The 18344-nt window shown below is 53.9% G+C and overlaps 1 protein-coding gene across 5 annotated transcripts in view; it reads left to right on the plus strand.

Moving 5' to 3' along the window:
* The first annotated feature begins 17675 nt into the window (after positions 1-17675).
* Positions 17676-18344, plus strand: part of ZFAND6 (zinc finger AN1-type containing 6) — a 47195-nt gene continuing 46526 nt past the window's right edge. The window contains exon 1 of one of the 5 annotated variants that reach the window (XM_037164215.2): positions 17676-17833. The gene's annotated coding sequence lies outside the window, so the exon portion shown is untranslated. Of the gene's footprint in view, positions 17834-17924; positions 17992-18344 lie in introns of those variants that run through there. The other 4 variants (XM_037164216.2, XM_037164219.2, XM_037164218.2 and 1 more) reach the window with 4 other exon arrangements.

Here is an 18344-nt window from a genome sequence, read left to right on the forward strand (position 1 = left end):
TAAAAACACTGAAATTGTTCATCTTCTTACTGAGTTTAAAAGTAGCTCACATTTCCTGGATCCTAACAGAGACCCCCAAGGCCATTGTGTCAGAGATGAGGCTTTGGCGGGGGGAAGGGGGGCGGATACTCCCACGCAGCCCTGGGGAGACAAGGTAACAGCTTCCCCGCAAACAGCCTGGGAAGGGCTGGCCTTTGGGGCGCCCAGGGCGGTTTGACGGAGCACAGATTTCCCTCCCCGCCGTGCCAGCTGGCTGCTGCCACTGTAACTGCGAAACTCACTTCCCCAAACCTGCACGAAAAGCACACCGGCCGCCACTCGGGGGTCACGCCCACAATCTGTGGGTCGGGGCGGCTGGCTGACCAGGACAGTTCGGCTCCAGGCTCCGGATGGGCAGTTCAGCTCAGGGGGCTCTGCCTAGCCCACGGCTCCTCCAGGAGGCAGCAGAAGCACAGGGCCCATTTCAAGCCTAACACCACTGAGATGAGGCAAGTGCCGTGGCCAGTCCCTCCGAGGGAGGGAAGCGTTTCCTCCATCATTCTCCGAACTCTTATACAAGCTCCGGGGAAGCCCCTCCCGGGTACAGAAGTGGGCCTTCACTGATCTGCTTCCTGTCTGCCGTGGACTCTTCCCATTTTCTCTGAGAAACTTTCCACTCAGTAACTCCAACACGTGGTTCCCGCTGGGGTCGTCTCCTTTGCCACAAGACCGTCCAGCCCCACCTCCGACTGTAGCTGACTGGTCCTGACACCCCAAGGTCCCTGGGGCTCCCCACGCACAGGCTGCCCCCCCAGGGCCTCTGCATTCAGGCTCCAGGCTCCTCAGGGCACCCGCAGGGACCTTCCTCAACTTCCTGCCTTCTGGGCCCTGCTCACTGCCCCCACCGGGTCCTGTGTCTGTTCTCATTGTCTGTGTCTGTGTCTCTGAGTGGAATGTAAGCGCCCCGAGGGCAGAGGCCCCTCTCTGTTCATCCTGTAACCTCAGCACCTGGGGCCCAGGGGACACCAGCCACTGTTTGCTGCATGACCACACACAGGAATGAGTGGGAAAGGCCTGGATGAGCTGTGGGGAATGGCAGAGCCCCAGCCTGGCCGCCCCTGACTCAGATGTTTCACTTCTGTGGACCGATCTGTTCTGCTCTGTAGTCAACCGCCGCTGCTATGCCAGGCCTGGATGAGACACCCTTCCCCAGGCTCAGCCATCACGGAAACCTTCGGGCTGAGGGTGGAGTTCCAGGTGGCTCCTTCCCGCACCAGCAGCTGCCTCGGGCGAGATTTCCCGGCTGATCAGAGGAGCACAAGATACCACACCAAAGTACAAAGCCCATCTGAACCCTCTGTTCCCATCGCTGATGATCTGTCCCCTACAGCACGTCACAGAGCTAAGCAAACACCAGCCACTGGAAGAAACACACTCTGTCTCTTCTACAGGGAGGTTCTGTAAAGTTACATGGAGACAGGAACCTATGACTTCATTACAGGGAGGGGGCGGGGAACTGGGAACTATGACCCGACTTATCCCATTCTGCAAGCATCTGGCACTGAAGTTGAAAGTCCTGACTAATGCAAATGACACAGGAAGCTTCCAGCTGATGAGCAGAAGAGGCTGTGGTCAGGGTGACAGAGGGCTCCGGAGTGCTGGCAAGGCTCCAGGCACAGTCATCATGGTAGACAGACAGGACAGCAGCCCTGACGCTGTGGGCAGAGCCTCACCCACCCCAAGTGGCAGCAGGTGGGGAAGCGACTCTGGCTGACACTCTATGCCCTAAGAAAGACAGACCAAAACATGTTCAAATTCCTTCCAGCTCCATCAATTCTGACCCTTACCTTAGGGCTTATTAGCCTCTTAAAGCAGAATAAGTTGCTTGTACCGTAAGGAAAAGAAAAGGAAGTTCTGGGGATGAAAAACATGGGCAGATGTTGGAGACTGGGAAGCCGAGGGCCCTCGGGGGTCACGGCAGTGCTGTCTCCACAGTCAGCAGGCCCCGCTCTTCCCAGGGCAGAAAAATGTTTAAGGAGCGGAAGCTCCGCTGGATGAGGGTTGTGACGACCTGTGTTCCCTCATCCCCCTGGTTCCTGTCAAAGGAAACCCCCTTCCTGTCATCCTTCATCCCCGTCCCCTCTTGGATTCAGCAGCCACAGTGCTCCCGTGTTAAAAAAATCCTGGGGGTTTCCAGAATCTTCTGTTCCTACTTCCCATTTTTCCAGTGATTTATTACATGTGTAAAAGAGAAAAAAAGACTGGGGAAAATGCACACTCTTGGCCAAGTTGGGGGCTTTAGAGACTGCCCTCCGCCACCCTGCAGTGGGGACAGAGCCCGTCCTGTTCAAGCTGAGCCTCCACTAGGAACCTGGGCCCAGGGCGGCAGAGCCGGAGGTCAGAGGTGACTCCACCCTGTGTGATTATGGGAATTGTGTCCAGCGTTCAGCACAAGTTGCAGAAGTGCTGTTATGAACACCTGACAACCCCACACGTGACCCATCCCCTCACAACTCCATCTGCGCTCTGGCCATGGTGGAGTCACCTACTCAGGTGTCCCCTCAATCAGGGGGGACTTGGGGTCACTCCCCTTTCCAGCCTGGAAGGGCTGGGAAGCCCAAAGAAATGTGAGTGCCCTAGGTCTAGGAAGAGCCACTCAGGGGAGACACCTGACTCTCACCACCCCAAGGTCCAGGGACTCAAACAGGACCCCGGAGGGAGGGGACCCCCAGGCCCACCCATGCTTTCTGTCTCTGTGTCCTCCCTGCCTGCCAAGCCAGGGAGGCAAGGCCCAGCATGCCTGTGACATGTCAGGGACACAGGTGACCCTGTGTGGGCCAGAAAGGCTGCCGTCCTCCCATTCACTGCCTCAGGGGGCCACCTTTCTCACCACTGGACTGCAGACACACTGGCGCCTGCCTGCCTTCTGGAAGGCGCACAGGCAGCCAAGCCTCTGGGGGCCCCCATAGCAAAAACACCAGTTCAGGTTTTGCCACATTTTTCCCCAACTGTGTGTTTTAGGCCAAAACAGCCAAGAACTTAGACCTCGATAACTTTGTCTGGGGTGGAGGTGGAGGCAGAGGGGACCAGGATCATCATACTTTTGTTGGGTGTTTACTGTGTACCTGGCTCTGGGCTGGGTGCTGAATGCAGAGAAATCAGATAAGCCCTGCCTGCCCTCGAGGGTCCCCAGGCTGGAGGAAGGAGCAAGGAATCAGACAGAGAAGCGATTGTTCAACAGAATAGACAGCAATGGACGTCAAGGAGCCACAGAGGGTGAATTGAGGATTTCCAAAGGGAAAGCGAATATGTAGTATATGCCAGGAATTATGAAAAACCTCATCTCCTCGAAAGCCTTAAAAGTATTTACTCTGTGCCACAGAGGGGGAAATCTGACACCCAGACCTTGCCGGGTCCCGCTGCTAGAAGCAGCGGAGTCAGGAATAAAACCCAGACCCCAAACTAATAGATACAATGCTATTTATAAATTTTTCCTAAATTCACATTTAGACATGAATAAGTGCAAGTTTCTATTACCTCCGTTCATTGTCACACACAAGTCCAGTGTCAACCAATTGACTCTGGATTTCCAGGCTCCTGCAGTAGGTCTGGGAGTCGGAGCACCCAGCAACGTGTCAAAATGCCTGCGAAGGGCGCCATCTGGTGGCCACAAGTGGGAAGGCAGCAGGGCCCCGCTGGCCCCGGCAAGCCAGGGCTTAATGTCAGGCTACAAAGTGCAGGCACCATCATCAAAGGTTTGGCTTAAATTGAGAAAACCAGGGGCGCCGAAAAGTGGTGACAGCAAATCCTCTCGGGGAAACCGAAAATCAAAGTAGCTGCATGTGCTGTGTTTGCAAGAAAATCCTCCCTGTAAGGAGGGAGGGCATAGCCACCTAGGGTTGGTCCCCGGAAAGCTGATGGGGAGTGGACTGCGGTGCCCTTGTAAGTCATTTCTGTCATGATAAAGATCAAAATGACTAGAAAAGCACCTTAATTAAAACGTTATTTCCGTCAATATAAGGACAAAACAAATAGGTCGATGACATTAAACATTATTTCCCTTGAGAGGGAGACCAAAAGAATGTGAGGGCCCTTCATTTTCAGTCTCCTTCAAGGTCTCTACGAGTATGTGATGTCAATAGTTTCAAACGTCATTTCCGTCGCAAAAGAAGGTCAAATCAATAAGAGGCCACCTCACTTTGGATGTCGGTTCGGTCACGAGGAAGGTCAAATGAACGTAAAGGACCTTTAACTCTAGGTTGTTTCTGTCGCATTGGCCTACAGTAACAAGTGATATCACTGGTTTCAAACATCTATCCGTTGACAAGAAGGTCAAAATGGTATGTGGGTCAACTACATTAGAGGTCATCTTCGTCACAAGGAGGGTCATTGAATACGAGGTGCTCTTAATATACCTCATTTCCCTTGCAGGGAAGGTCTACAGCAAGTGTGAGGTCACTGATTACGTCATTTCCGTCACTGAGAGGGTCAAATGAAGAGTTGTCGACCACATGACATGAAACGTCTTTTCCGTCGCAAGTAAGGTCAAATAGTCACCATTGTTTGTAGGTCATTTCCCCACCTAAGAAGGTCAATAGTGCATATGACGTCACTGATTACAAACGTCATTTCCATCGTGGCTCCTGTGATGTCACTGATTTCAGATGTCATTTCCGTCGCCAGGAAGGTCAAAATGATTAATGGGTTGACTACATTAGGCATAATTTTCATCGCAAGAAAGGTCCCCCAAAATGTGAGGTCTGTTTAATTTATATGTCACTTCCATTATGGGGAACATCGGGTTGTTGATTTTTACATCATTTCTGTGGCCGAAAATGTCCAGCGAAGAGTGGGCAACTACATAAAACATCATTTCCGTCACAAGGCAAAAGTTACCATCATATACGTCATTTCCGTCGCACAGAAGGTCAGTAGTACAGTAATGACACTATTACAAACGTCACTTCCGTCGCCAAGTGAGGTCAGATTAATATAGTGGCCATTAATCGGACGTCATTCCCCCCCCCCCGCATTCAAGGTCTGTAGTTACTATAATGTCACTTATTTCTTATATCATTTCCATCGAGAGGAAGGTCAAAATGATTATTAGTGTTACAAAACAGAAACCAGGGCGGGCGTATGCTATATTATTACCGAAAGGACCCCCTACTAGGTTTGCTTGTCTGCAGCCAGAGGAAGGACATCTCTCAAAGCCAGAGATTTGTGAAAAGGAGATACTTATTTAAAGCTATACAGACTTAAAGTAGTGACGTAATGTCCTCATTAAAATAATGAAGTCCTTTAGGATACCCACAGACTCACACAGTGCTTCCTTCTCCCTCTGCCCTAATTTGGGGTACCGTACCTCAGGAAAAGGGGTAGGTTCAGGCTCCTGACACCATCGGCTGTGTCATCAGCCAGGATCTGCGTGGTTCTCTTCTCCACCAAAGCTGCAGAGGTATACACTCTGGCAAAACCATGTGGTTCTCCCCTCAATGGTTGCCACCTCTGGGTTTAAATCCCCGAGCTAATCTTCCTCCACAGCCCCATTTCCGACTCCTCCCACAATTGGCTACACTTGCCAGCACTCCCATATTCTTCCAGCTTTACTGGGCTGCCATAGTGAGTCTGGGCAGGCGTGGCCCCATGGTGTGGAACCAATCATCTCCAGGCTGTAACCAGGGGGCGTTGCCTACCAGTTAGGTCTTGGGTGGAAGTCACTTCTATCTCCCTGGCTCAAAGCTTGACCACAGCTATTTAACATATCTATGAGACCAGTTAAAGGTTGTAAATATGTTAAATGACCGTTCTAGAGGTTATCTGCAAAACTGTTGCTATGCAAAACAACTCAATGGCCCTGCTCCACGTGTCCCATGCCCCAGCTCAGACTTGTGGGGGGGGGAGACATCCCATATTTTTAATATTTCCTGGGCACCCTGAGTTCTGGACCCCATGACAAATCCTTTTTTGGGAGGCCTCCTGGCTGCACCCTTACACTAGAAGACATCACACAAGCCTTGACATTACCTGAGCTGCGCCCTCATGTGGTTCTGCGGTCACTCCCGCTGCAGCAGGACTCAGGTCAGCTGCAACATTGTGTGGGTTTAATGTCACTCCAGCTGGGACACGACATCACACGAGTTGGGAAGTCAAGACAGGAACCCTTCAGCTCCATTATGACCTTATGGGACCATAGTGGTATGTTTGACTCGTTCTTAAGGAAACTTTCTTATGCAGGTATGTAATCCCTTTATTATTTATTTTACAACAGTGCGCCACTGTGATTCAATGGGGTGTGAAGCGTTTTTCAATTAAGTGACAGTGAGATAAAGCACATACTGTATATGGGAGGGGGGAAGAGAATTTGATTCTTTCTTCATACCATATGTAAAAATACTTTGAGGTAGATCATAAAACTGAACAAGAATGTAAAACAGTAAATCTATATGAAAACAGGAGAGTATTTTTATGATGTGAGAGTAGACAAATACTTAAATAGAATATAGAAAGCTCTATTCTAATACAGTAAGTTGACAGATAAGTAGTTAAAATTAAAACTTATGTGCCCTGGCTGGTGTGGCTTAGTGGATTGAGTCCCTACCTGCCAATCTAAAGGCCACTGGTTCGATTGTCAAGTCAGTGTGCAGGCCTGGATTTCGGGCCAGGTCCCCACTAGAGGGCGCGCGAGAGGCAACCACACATTGATGTTTCTCCTTTTCTCTGTCTCTAAAAATAAAGAAAATCTTTAAAAACACTTATGTTAATCAAAAAACACTATTAAAAGAGTGAAAGATAAGCTATGGAGCCCTGGCTGGTGTGGCTCCGTGAATTGAGCGCCAGCCTGCAAACCAAAGAGTCTCAGGTTCGATTCCCAGTGAGGGTACATGCCTGGGTTGCAGGCTGGATCCCCAGTTGGGGGCATGCAAGAGGCAACCACACACTGATGTTTCTCTCCCTCTCTCCCTCCCTTCCCCTCTCTAAAAATAAATAAATAAAATCTTTTTTTTAAAAAGATAAGCCATGGGCTGAAAAAAATACAGTGCTAGTCTGGCACAAATAACAAAATATTTTTTATTACAAAATATTTTATTACAAAGTCCTAAGCATGTAATTCTGTAACATAACACTATCACATGCAAGCACACTATATGACATTTTAGGCGAAATGTTCAAATTAAAACTATAAATTATTACACGCATATTATTACCCTACCAATCATGCACAAACAGGCCTTACTTCTGCTGGACCCGGTATATTTACAAAACATACACCCAAAAGGGACTCCTAACTGCAGCATGTGAAAAACTTCTACAAATCAATAAAAACCTATTACCTCGATTTTTTAAAACAGGCAAATGACTTGATAGGGTATTCATTAAAAAAACATTTACAAATGGCCAATAAACAGAGAAACTCAGTATTTTCCTGCGAGCCTCCTTTCCTCTCCAACGGAACACTTCACTTCTCACCCTTCCGAGGTTCAAATGTGTGCGGTTTATCCCCAGACTAAATAATTCTCCGCGGTCAGCAGGGTGTCCTGCCTGGGTCACAGGCCCAGGAAAAGGAGCCAATACCATGTTTTTGGCTTCTTTGCTGTCTCCACCCCCACCCCGCTCCCCGCACCTAGAGGGCATTCCCGGCCTCTTTGGGGTTCCTCAAACCTCGCCCACTGACTGGCTGCACGCCTCCACCATCATCATTACAGAGGCTGGGCCGCGGATGGCAGAAGAATGAAGCCATTACAGTAATTAGTGGCACGAGATGACCTCATAGCTGGGTGGCAGCTGCTGGGGTAGAACTACGAAGAGGCCAGGCCTTGCCGTCGCTGGGGCCAAGGGGCCAGCACGGAGTCCCACAACAGGTGCAAGGGCCCCGGGCGTGCAGGTGGGTTTCCCCACGCCCTGGTCGCAGCTGCTCCGGTCGCCTCCTTTCCCCACCACAGAGTCCTGGGATTGGCTGAAGGCGTCGGAAGAGCTCCCCTGCCTGTCATTAGATGAGTAAGAAAAGCGAGTCACGCAAACACCCTGCAGGTTGGCTGCCAGGTGAGCGCACCGAGATGAGCGCGCACCAGTGCGTAGGAAGCGCGCGCTGCTGACCGGCGTCTTGCGCAGCTGAGCTCCTGCTGACGCCCCGCAGCCCTCTGTCCCTCTCTTTCCGTGGCTCTGACCGCCCCCTGCCCAGGCTCCAAGGCAGGGGCTCCCTAAGGGGCTTCTGGCTGTGGCGCTACACCCTGGAGGCCCTGCGTCCCAGGGGCCGGGATCTCTGGGCCTTGCTGCCCTCCTGGTAACCTGCCTGGGCCACGTCCTCTTGGAAGCTCGTATTTTCGTGGGCGGGGAAACGTGGCTTTGAATCTAATGAGACGGGGAGATTGGGTTACAGCTCCCCTTAGGGACGACTGGGCAGCTTGTTGCTACGGAGGCCTGGGTGGGACTCGGGCGAGGACCCCAGTGGACGTGGGGACAGCCCCCTGCCGCGGGCGTCCTTCCGCCTGCCTGCCTGAGACCCCCAGCATCCCCGCCCGAGCGGATACCGCGGGGCGGAGCAGGAGCCAGGCTGCGAGCGCTCTGGTCCTGGCCCTGCCCCTCTGTAGCTGCGTGTCCTTGGGCAAGTTTCTTAGTCGCCCAGAAACTCTGTTCCCCTGACTGTGCAGTGGAGGCGACAGTCGTGCGGGTCCCTCGGGGCTGCTGAGGACGTCGGTGCGTGGGGGCGGCCTCCGGCACGGTCTGGGAATCGACTGGGGGCCGAGGGGGCTTTTCTGATCAGATGGAAATAGCCTGTCCTGGCTTCATCCAGCCGGCCTGCGGTTCCGTGGGTGGTGACAGCTGCGAAAAACCCACCGAACTGAAAACTAACAAAAAAACCCCACTAAACCCACGTCAAAATATACACTTAAAATGGGTATATTTTATAGTATGTAAATTTTACCTTGGTCAGTGTGATTTAAAAAAAGAGCCGGCCTTGTTGGTGGTTTTTTTTTGTTTTTTTACTTTTTTTGTTCGTTTTACGACAGAAAAACTAATTCTCCACCTGAGGTAGCAGAAGGCAGGAGAGTTGGGGAGGGGCTCACTTTCCAAAAACAGAGTGTTGTGACCTGGAGTCCCCAGAGGAGAGATCTTTGCTTTGTACTGAAAAAATCTTCTAGCCTGGGTCCTCCCCCAAAAGAGGCAGATCACTCCTTCCACTGAACCTTAAAGAAAGGACAGAAAAGGAGAAAATTTATGTCCTGTTACCCTGAGGCTCCTTCTCTTTCTGGGAACATTCTGTCTGTTCTGCTGGGGTCAGGGCAGCTGAGGTAAGATCAGGACAGGTCCCTTGTCCGAGTTTCAGGGCAAGGAGGGAAGCCCTCACTCTGCTTTTGCCCCTCCTCACTGCTGCGACCCCTAGGCAGGGACGCGGGACTTGGGCCAGGTTGCTGGGGCTCTGGGAAGGAAGGGGCTGGTTCCACAGGGGAGACCCAGGCCCCTTCCTTCTACCCAGAGCCCGGGAGCCGAGACTCCTGTCCCCTCTCCATCGCACCCCAGGTCACCGGTCACCTCGGCCTTCCCTTTCTGACTTCACAGTCATCCCCTTGCCTGGTCTCTCCTTCCCCATCCTCATCCCTGGCACTTGGCATCTTCACACTTGTCTCCCTCTCGCTCCCATTTCTGCCTTCCCTGTAATCGCACATCCATAGCAGCCAGGGAGTCTTTGGAAAATGTAGAGTACATTAGGCCCTGGCCAAAGGTTCTGTGTTCGATCCCCAGCCGGGGCCCACTGTAAGAACCAACTAAAGAATGGACGCATAAGTGGAAATACAAGTTAATGTTTCTCTCTCTGTGTGTTTCTCCTCTCTCAAATCAATGTAAAAAATACTTTTAAGGGAACCACATTAGATAATTCTCTGTTTACAACCCTTCAAAGATATGGTGTTACTGAAAGGTTTTCTTAGGCTCCGCCAAGGAAGAAATGCCAATCAGCCACAAAGTTAGGCGGTATAGAGCTTTATGGGGGTTTGTGCACCCAGGCGAGGTTCTCCAGTCCCAAGAGTGGGGACTGGGAAGTCACGCCCAAGCAGGGAATGTGGCAGGGATTTATTTTGGTTGCTCTCTCCGTGGGAGCTGGGGATTGGTCCCCTTTGAACAAAGCGGCAGTACATCATTGGTGGTTCTCCTCGGGCTCAGGTTGCTATGCGGATAAAGCCGCCCTTTCGGCTCTCTGGTTTGATGTCAGCCGTCTTTTCCAGATTGTTAGTTCAGCTGCCATTTTGTCCTACCCCACCCATCCTAACAGTGACTTTTAGGAAGAATTCCTAAGTCCTTAGGATGTCCTTGGGACCTCTGGTACGGTCCTGCGCCTGCTTCCTTTCATTCCCGATGCCGTGACCATTCTAACTACTCTCCTCCCCTTTAGCACAGCCTCTTTGCTGCCTCAGGGCCTTTGCACGTGCTGCCATTCTCACTCCTTAAATGTTCTTCACTCCTCACCTGGCTCATGCTTCACAGGCCTCGGCTCAGAAGCCATGATCCTGTCCCCATGTGCTCACATAGCACCCTGTAATTATTTTCTTCATAGACTGTGCCATGCTTTTTCATGGTACATTTATTTGTGTGATTATTTGTTTCATGTTTGTGGCTCTAATTATACTTCAGAAAGGCAGCCGCAGTGTCTGGGTTGCTCATGGCTGGGTCTTCAAGGCCTAGAATCGTGACACTTAAGTGGCCGAGCTACATACTCTTTAAACGTATGGCTGCATCAATCAAGGGTGTTTGAAAATACAGGTTTTATTATTATTTAGGTGTGGCTAGGCCAAGTTGTCCGCAGGTGGCTGCCATCGCAGAAAGAGTTTGCGATCCTCACAGAGCCGAAGAGAAGGGGGCATGCCACCCAGTGGGCCACACAGAGAGGCACCCTGGGGGGCGGGCAGCAGAGGGGGTGCAGGGGGAGCAGGGAGCGTGTGGGCGGGAACCTTCACTACAGTCTCCTCTGGAAGGAATGGGGCAGGGTTCGGTACGGAGACTCAGGACTGGCGAGTGTAAATGCTTTCAGCTGACCCTGGGCATGATAGGAGCCGCCCTTCCTCTCCTGGTGCCTGGCCCTGGGTGACTATGGCAGCTGGACAGGGGCTGGGGTGAGAGCCCCACAGAGGGGGGGGGGGCACGAGAGCCCTAGATTGGTGGGTCTGCAGTGGGAAGGCGAGCTCCCAGGTGGGCTCTTCACTGTGTACCGGGGGTCCTGGGAGCAGGGACCATGGGCGACCTGGAAGCCTGTAGGACCTGGGGGTCCTGGTCTTCTGCAGACAAGGACCCTGAGCTGATCCGGTGCAGTGGTCCCACCTAGTCCCAAGGAGGGAGGCGGTGCCCCTCCGAAGGCCTGGGAGTGGCCAGATGGACCCAGCCACTGGCAGACGCGGTCCTCCTGGGCGTGGGGTGCTGCCCGAGTTCCCAGTGGCGGACCACAGAATCCACCGGAGCTTGTTTGAACAAAGAGGCATTTATAAAGGACCACAGCTGAGGGCGCCAGGACACGGCATATCTACATTGTTAGTTTACGGTGGGAAGTGGGGGTCCCACACAGTGTTGGAGAGGGTCTGCATGCCCAGGGCCATTGCAGGCCTCAGTGGCTGAGAAGCAGTGTGTTCCCTGCCACCTTCCTGCGGCAGCCGCAAGGCCCCAGGAGATGGTGGGTGCACTAGACGGGAGGATTCGGCCCTTAAACTGCCACATCTCTGTGTAATCATGCCAACCGGATGGTGCCTGCGTGTGGCCACCGTGTGGACCAAAATAAAAACTCCCCTTAATAGCCCTGGCTGGTGTAGCTCAGTGGATTGAGGGCGGGCCTGCGAACCAGACAATTGCGGTTTGATTCCCAGTCAGGGCACATACTGGGGTTGCAGGCCGGTTCCCTGCAGGCCAGTTCCCAGCAGGGATGCACAAAAGGCAACCATACATTGATGTTTCTCTCCCTCTCTCCTTCCCTTCCCCTCTAAAGATAAATAAATAAAATCTTTAAAAAAAGAACTCCCCTTAATAAAACACTTCTCCTGGACCACCGGCCTTGGGGGGCTCAGAGTGGCCGGGACAGTCAGTCATCCCCCTCACCTGCAGGTCTGACTTACACGCAGGTTCCCCTTCCACAGTTTGTTATCCCCTGACCCTGGTGGCCCAAAGACGTTACACAGAAAATTCCAGAAGTAAACAATTGCTAAGTGTCAAATCACGCCGTTCTGAGGATGTCCCTTCGTCTCGTCATGTGGGCATTGCATCACCTCCCGTCACCACAGGGCGGCGACAGGAAGTGAGGTCTCTTGCGAGTGAGCGAGACCACATTCCTGTAGGTTCCTCTGCGTTGTGTCCTTTTGCTTGTTCTGTTTTTATTAGTGACTCCCATTGATCTCTTACAGGGCCTCATTTACACGCTGAACTTTATCGTAACCGCACCCGTGAAAACACAAGAACGTGTAGGCTTTGGCACCATCCACAGTGTCCGGTACCCAGTGCGGGACTGGGAAGGCGTCCCCCCTGGACAAGGAGGAAAGCTGCGCTGTCCTCACGTCCACAGTGGCCGAGAATTTAACGTTCCCACGTCACTGCCCAAGCAGATTGCCTCAAAGGCAACAGGTGTGCCCACCCCCAAACCTGCCCTCTTTTATTTTCAGTGCCCCCAGCCCTCGGTCAGAACCCTGGTCGTCACCTGGCGCTCGGTGCCAGTTGTCCCCTCCTTGTCGGTCCCAGCACTCAACAGAGGACAGTCCTGCAAGCTCTGTCTTAGGAAGTCTCTCCCCAGCTTTGGCCGTTCCCTGATTCTGATCTCCTTCCTGTCCTCACCGCTGGGTTAGTCTCCTAACGGGCCCCTGCATCACTCTGCCTCAGCCCCAGTCTGCTCGTCCGTCTGTCCATCTACCCACCCACCCACTCAACCAGCTATTCATCCATCCATCTGTTCAATTTGTATTTATTAAAGGCATTGCCACGTGCGAGGCAGTGTAAACACTGTGAGAAACGAGACTCTGGCGGAGATGATTGGGAGGACCCGCATTAATGAAAGAGCCCCACTAATTAATACGTAATTACAGGCGCTATGTGAGTGGAAATCAGAGGTTACGAGAGCATCACAATGGGGCCTTACACTGGTCAAGAGGTCAGGGGAGCCTTCCCGGAGGAGGTGGCCTTTGGGCTCAGGTCTGAAGGTTGGAGGAGGTGGACTGGCCGAGGAGGGGAGTGTGGGGCCCAGACCGGCCAAACAGAGCAGTAGCGCGGCCGGCAGGCGTGGGGCGCCTCTGGGATCCCACGTCCGAAGCAGCACAGGAACTGGCCCTGTCTGTCACCGTATCCCAGGACCTCGCAGGGCACCCACCTGCCACACAATAGGGGTTTCCATAGTTTGTGAGGGAGCTGACAAACGTGCGTGTGGAGGGACGATGGGGACAGGTGGCCAAGGCACGAAGTCATCATTCAAGGTACAACCCGCAACCAAGAAGCAGAGCTGTGGCCTCCAGGTCTCCCCAACCCCAGCTCTGCCCCCAACTGCAGCCTGGTTCCAAGAGCACTGGGTCTAATGGGCTGGCGGTGTCTCCCTCCCCCCTGCCAGCAGTCCTCGGGAACCGGTCTTGTTTACCAGTGTGGCCCTGGGCAGCAGGTAAATACTTAATGACTTGGTCGGTGCAGCAGGTAAACACCGAGCTTCGGAGTCAGTGGGGCAGGAGAGGGTGGAGTTGGGAGTGAGCAGAACTTTTAGCAGGTCAGCTGCCAGCGTCAGTTGGCACGAGAGGCTGAGAGCCAACTGGGGCACACACAAGTTGGTGGCATGTGACTGTCATGTCTGGACACACGCCCGGAGCCGGGAGAGGTGAGCGAAGACACAGGTGCAGGAGACTCGAGGAGGAGCCATGGCAGGGCCCAGGTCACCTGGGACGGCATCTCTCTGGCTGCCCTAATTGTCCCGGCCTCCGCCCACAAGGTCACACCATGGCCTTCAAAAGCAAGCAGTGACACGTGACACCTCACAGCTTGTCTGCAGCACCTGGCTCTGTGTGTATCTGGGCTGAGCTCCCCTGGGACACGTGCACCCCTGCAGGGGGACCCCTCTTTTCTGTTAGCACCTGCACCCTACCAGCGCCCTGCCCGGGGCCCCCGAGGAGGATCCAGCACATGGGTGTTGGCAGAATGAACTGCCCGCAGGAGAGAGAGGGAGAGAAGTGAGGGCTGGACTCGGCAGCCAGACCAGCTGGTGGGGAGGCCCCTAAACAAGCGAGGAAATCTAGCAACACCAGGCCCCAGGGACGAGTGGGAGGTGGCTGTCAGAGTGCTTCCTGTGTGTGTGCTGGAAACCAGACCTCTACAGGGTGTCTCTTCTGGTCCTCTTGCTTTGACTTACCGCCTTTCAAAACAATCACCCTCACCACTCCATTCTGCCCTTTCAGTTCCTGCCTTCTGCAACAGCTCACGTTGCAACTTTGCATTTGCTCACTAAACTCTTCCCAAGTCCCCAGAATGTGCTGGACACGAAGCCACCAGACTTGAGATTCTGTAGGACGACATGGAAGGACAGCTGAATAATGGACATGCAGCTGTTCTTCGGTCCAGATGATAAGAGAACAACACACCCAGGGGACACTGGAGGCAGACACCAAACCCAAACTAAGTGTTATTTATCTTCAGTGCATTTCCTGACTGCACTTCCTCTCTGTTGGGAGTGACTGATGGGCAGGAATCGCAGGCATTTGGGTCGGAGATGCCTATTTCCCAAACACCCAGCGTGGAGGGCAGCTGGGAGCAGGCACTAACCCTGCAACAGTCTGACTTCCAGGAACCAGGCCTGGGGCTCTGCCGAGGGGTCAGCCGGCTTCCCCTCACTCCCACCTGCCTGAGGGCCTCAGTCCTTGGGCCTGCTGCATTAGAGTGACCCACTGTCTGGTTTGCTCAGGCCCGGTTCAGCGTCAGCCCTGTTCCCACACACATTTCTGGCCCTGGTCAACAGCGACAGCTGGTCACCGATTGGTCCGTGTGCTTCGCTGCATGTGCTGGTTCACACAGGTTCCAAGGCAGCTGGTCAGGCTCACAGTAAGGGACACAGAGGTGTCAGCTGCTGCACAGAAGCATCTTGGTGCCAGCACCTGTCTCCCTGGTCTGCTGTCCTGCCAGCCCCCATCTCCCAGGACCCAGGGCACTCAGACCTGCTACCACTGACTCAGCCATGCCTCACCGGCCACATCAGGAGGGAGGGCAGAGAGCTCTGTGAGGTGGACTCTCAGCATCTGGCACAAGGCTCTGGTGCAGGGGAGGGATGAGTTTAGGGATGGTCTCAGCCTCTCTACTCACCAGGGCCGAGTAAGCCCCTGACACAGGCCACATACTCCCTGCTCAGGTCTCCCTGCTGCAGATCCCAGGGGCCCTTCTAGAGCACCCCCGTGGCCTGGAATCCAGCCCTCCCTCATTCCCCCAGCCCCTGGGGGGCTCTGGAAGCTGCCCAGGCTCCTTGGCCAGTATCTGACAGAACTCTGCTCCCTCCACCCTGGAGTGGCCTTGCCTCCTTCCTGCCAGAGTTCCAGGCCCAGTGCTGGGGCTCCCCCCCCACCGGGGCTGACCACCTGCGTGCGGACTGTCCATTTGCCCACTGTCTCATCTGGCAGCTGCCTAGGTGAGAGCCCTGTGTTTTACCTCTACCCCTCCTCTGGGACGTGCGTGTGTTGGCTTTTCTGAACCTCTGGGCCAGCAACTCCTGTGGGTTCTGTCCCCATCCCCACCCAGCTGTACCCATACTTATTTGTGGATTTCCGTAACTGCAGAGAGGTAGGTGCATTTAAGGCTTTTTAGACGGCTGCATTGTGGTATTGGTGAGCCCCAAAGTGAATGACTGAGGGTCCCTGTTTCACCTATGTCCTTGCCAGCTTTGAGCATCACTGAAGTCATGTTCTCCTTTTGGAGGCAAGACACCGTAACCCCCTGCTGTTTCACTCTGCATCTCTTTGCCTACCAGCTAGGTGGAGCATCTTTAATACCTTGCTGGCCAGTTACTGTTGGCTGCTTGCTGATTGTGGGTGTTTATCTATTGCAAAAGAGCACCTACTTTTAGCCATGACTGGATTAGAGAACTGGTTAGGTGGCATTTATAACTACTGTTTACTGACGACTTGTTTTCGTGCTGAGCTCTCTTGCATAAACTGTTTTTCCTTTAATCAGCCTAATGAGGAAAATATCCTCTCTACTTTAACAGCAAACAGAGGCACAGAGAACTTACACGACCTGCCCCAGATCACTCCCATGGCGTGTGAAGCAGTCACAAATTTTTTGCCTTTCAGACCTGTAGTAACTAAACCTAAAACTCCATCGTAACCTGGTCTCCATTAGCAGAGAGGACATCCCTGGGCAGAATCCTATTTTGTTGGGTTGGTCCATTGTTTGTAGGGTTTTTTTTTTTTAATTTAACTTTTTATGCCCTTTACATAAACACATTTCAGTGTTTTTAGGCCTGGGCAAGCACCGTGCACGTCACCAGGCGTCCCCCAGGTATTGCTTACATCAACTTTACACAGGAATTCCTTGCCAGGGCCCTGGGGCATCTGTCTGTCAAATTCCCTCTTCCTTTTCCAGCCTTTTTAGCAGAGCAGGAAATTCTTTTGGTTTTCAGCAGGGTTAAGCCTTAAGCACTCTTTAGTGCCTAAGTCACTTCCTCTCTGAAGATTTATTTCTGGCCTGTGTCTTCTCTGTAATCAACTGCTTCCTGTCCCCAAGACCTCCTGCACAGCACCTGACCTTTCCGCTCTCAGTCCCGTGAAAACCTGTCTACCTGAGGATGAGATCCTAACAGCTTAACATTCAAAGGGACACCAAAAAGCTCAGTAATCAAGATAATAGCAATTTAACGCCATACTTTTAATGATCAACATGGATGCAAAAAGTTAAAAATTAACAAAACATGAAATTTAAAAATAAAGATGGGATCCTAGAGGGATTCGGTCCTCCTACCTGTTGGTGCTCACTCAAGGTAACAGGATGAAATGACCTCCAACTTGACCTCGCACATGTTGCTTGTGCTAAGACCGAAGGTGGGGACGCTTCCTGAGCCAGTGTCCTCATCTCCACCCACCTCGATCGGCTGGGAGGTGCATGGACTAAGCTGTGGTGCGCGTGTGCCTTGCCTGAATGTGCGGCACGCGTGTGCACGCGCGCGCTTCTCGGTTGGCTGTTCTCTGACAGCTTTGGCTCGGGACCAGGCAGTGCCCTGCCTTCCAGGGCGCACCCGGAGTTCTGACTTTGCACGGTCGGGGGCCCTGGACTGCACCTGGGCGAACTCACTCGGAATCTCTGTTGCACAACTGGCAGGTGGAGCGCGACTCTTCCTGGAGCCTCAGTCCTCACGAGAAACACGCCAGGCCCTGAGCGGTGGCAAAGGCACCTGCACCTACCTCCCAGCCCCTTCTGTTGTTCGTAAGACTCCCGAACCTCACTCCCACAGGTGTGACGGGGAGAAACCAAGGCTCGCGGGCGGGACAGCACCGAAGGAGGGAGGAGGAGGAGGAGGGTGTCTCACTATGCTCCGCCCCTGTCTGGAGACAGCCAATTGCCGTGAGTCTTGAGCCCTGGCCCCGCCCCCGGCTCCCCGCCAGCCGGCCGCCGGGCCGGTAATAATTAGGCCTAGGTGGGCGGGGCGCCGCGTCAGCGCCAGGCACTGACCAATCAGGAGGGCTCCCTGTACCGCGTCACAGGCCGAACAACCAAACAGAAAAGTTTACTAAACAGCGGACGAGAGACCGGCGGCGGCGGTGAGGGGGCCGGAGCGAGCGGAGTTTGGCGGCCTCACCTGTCCCCATTCACCGGCGGCGACCGGCGGCGGGCAGCGCGTCCGGCGGAGAGGGCCGCCGCCAGGTGAGGCGAGGTGAGAAGTGGCTAGGGCGGCACCGGCTCCCCCGCCCCTTCCCCTTCGTGAGGCGCGGCCCGGCCCTCCCGAGGCGACCGGAAGCGGACGGTGGGCGGCAGGTGGCGGCTGGGCCGGGCGTCCGCTGAGGGCCGAGGCCGTAGGACCTGCAGCTGTGGGTGAGGTGGGGGCACCGGGCGGGACCCCGGCGGTCGCGTTCCGGGCAGTTGGCGGGCGGGGGATTGGGGCGCCCTTGTTACCGAGCTGCAGGTCAGTGTTTCCGGGACCTTCCCACCTGCCGCGATTGCGGAAGGGAAGGGGCAGGAGTTGGTCCCGCTCGGGTCCAGGGCTTCTGCCTCTTCTCTCCCCTTTGACGTGGTAGTTTCAGGTCTGCGTCCGCCCATGTAGACAGGTGCGGAGGACGGTTGTGTGTGAAGTGACTTGAACTTTGTTTCGAGCTGTGGGGGTAAAGCAGCGCCGCCGACACGCCCCGTCGTGATGGGTTTCTCGACTAGAAAGTTGTCGCGCGTCG

This window comes from Artibeus jamaicensis, unplaced genomic scaffold, assembly GCF_021234435.1.
Source record: "Artibeus jamaicensis isolate MK-2021 breed Jamaican fruit bat unplaced genomic scaffold, CSHL_Jam_final scaffold_612, whole genome shotgun sequence".
Lineage (NCBI taxonomy): Eukaryota > Metazoa > Chordata > Mammalia > Chiroptera > Phyllostomidae > Artibeus > Artibeus jamaicensis.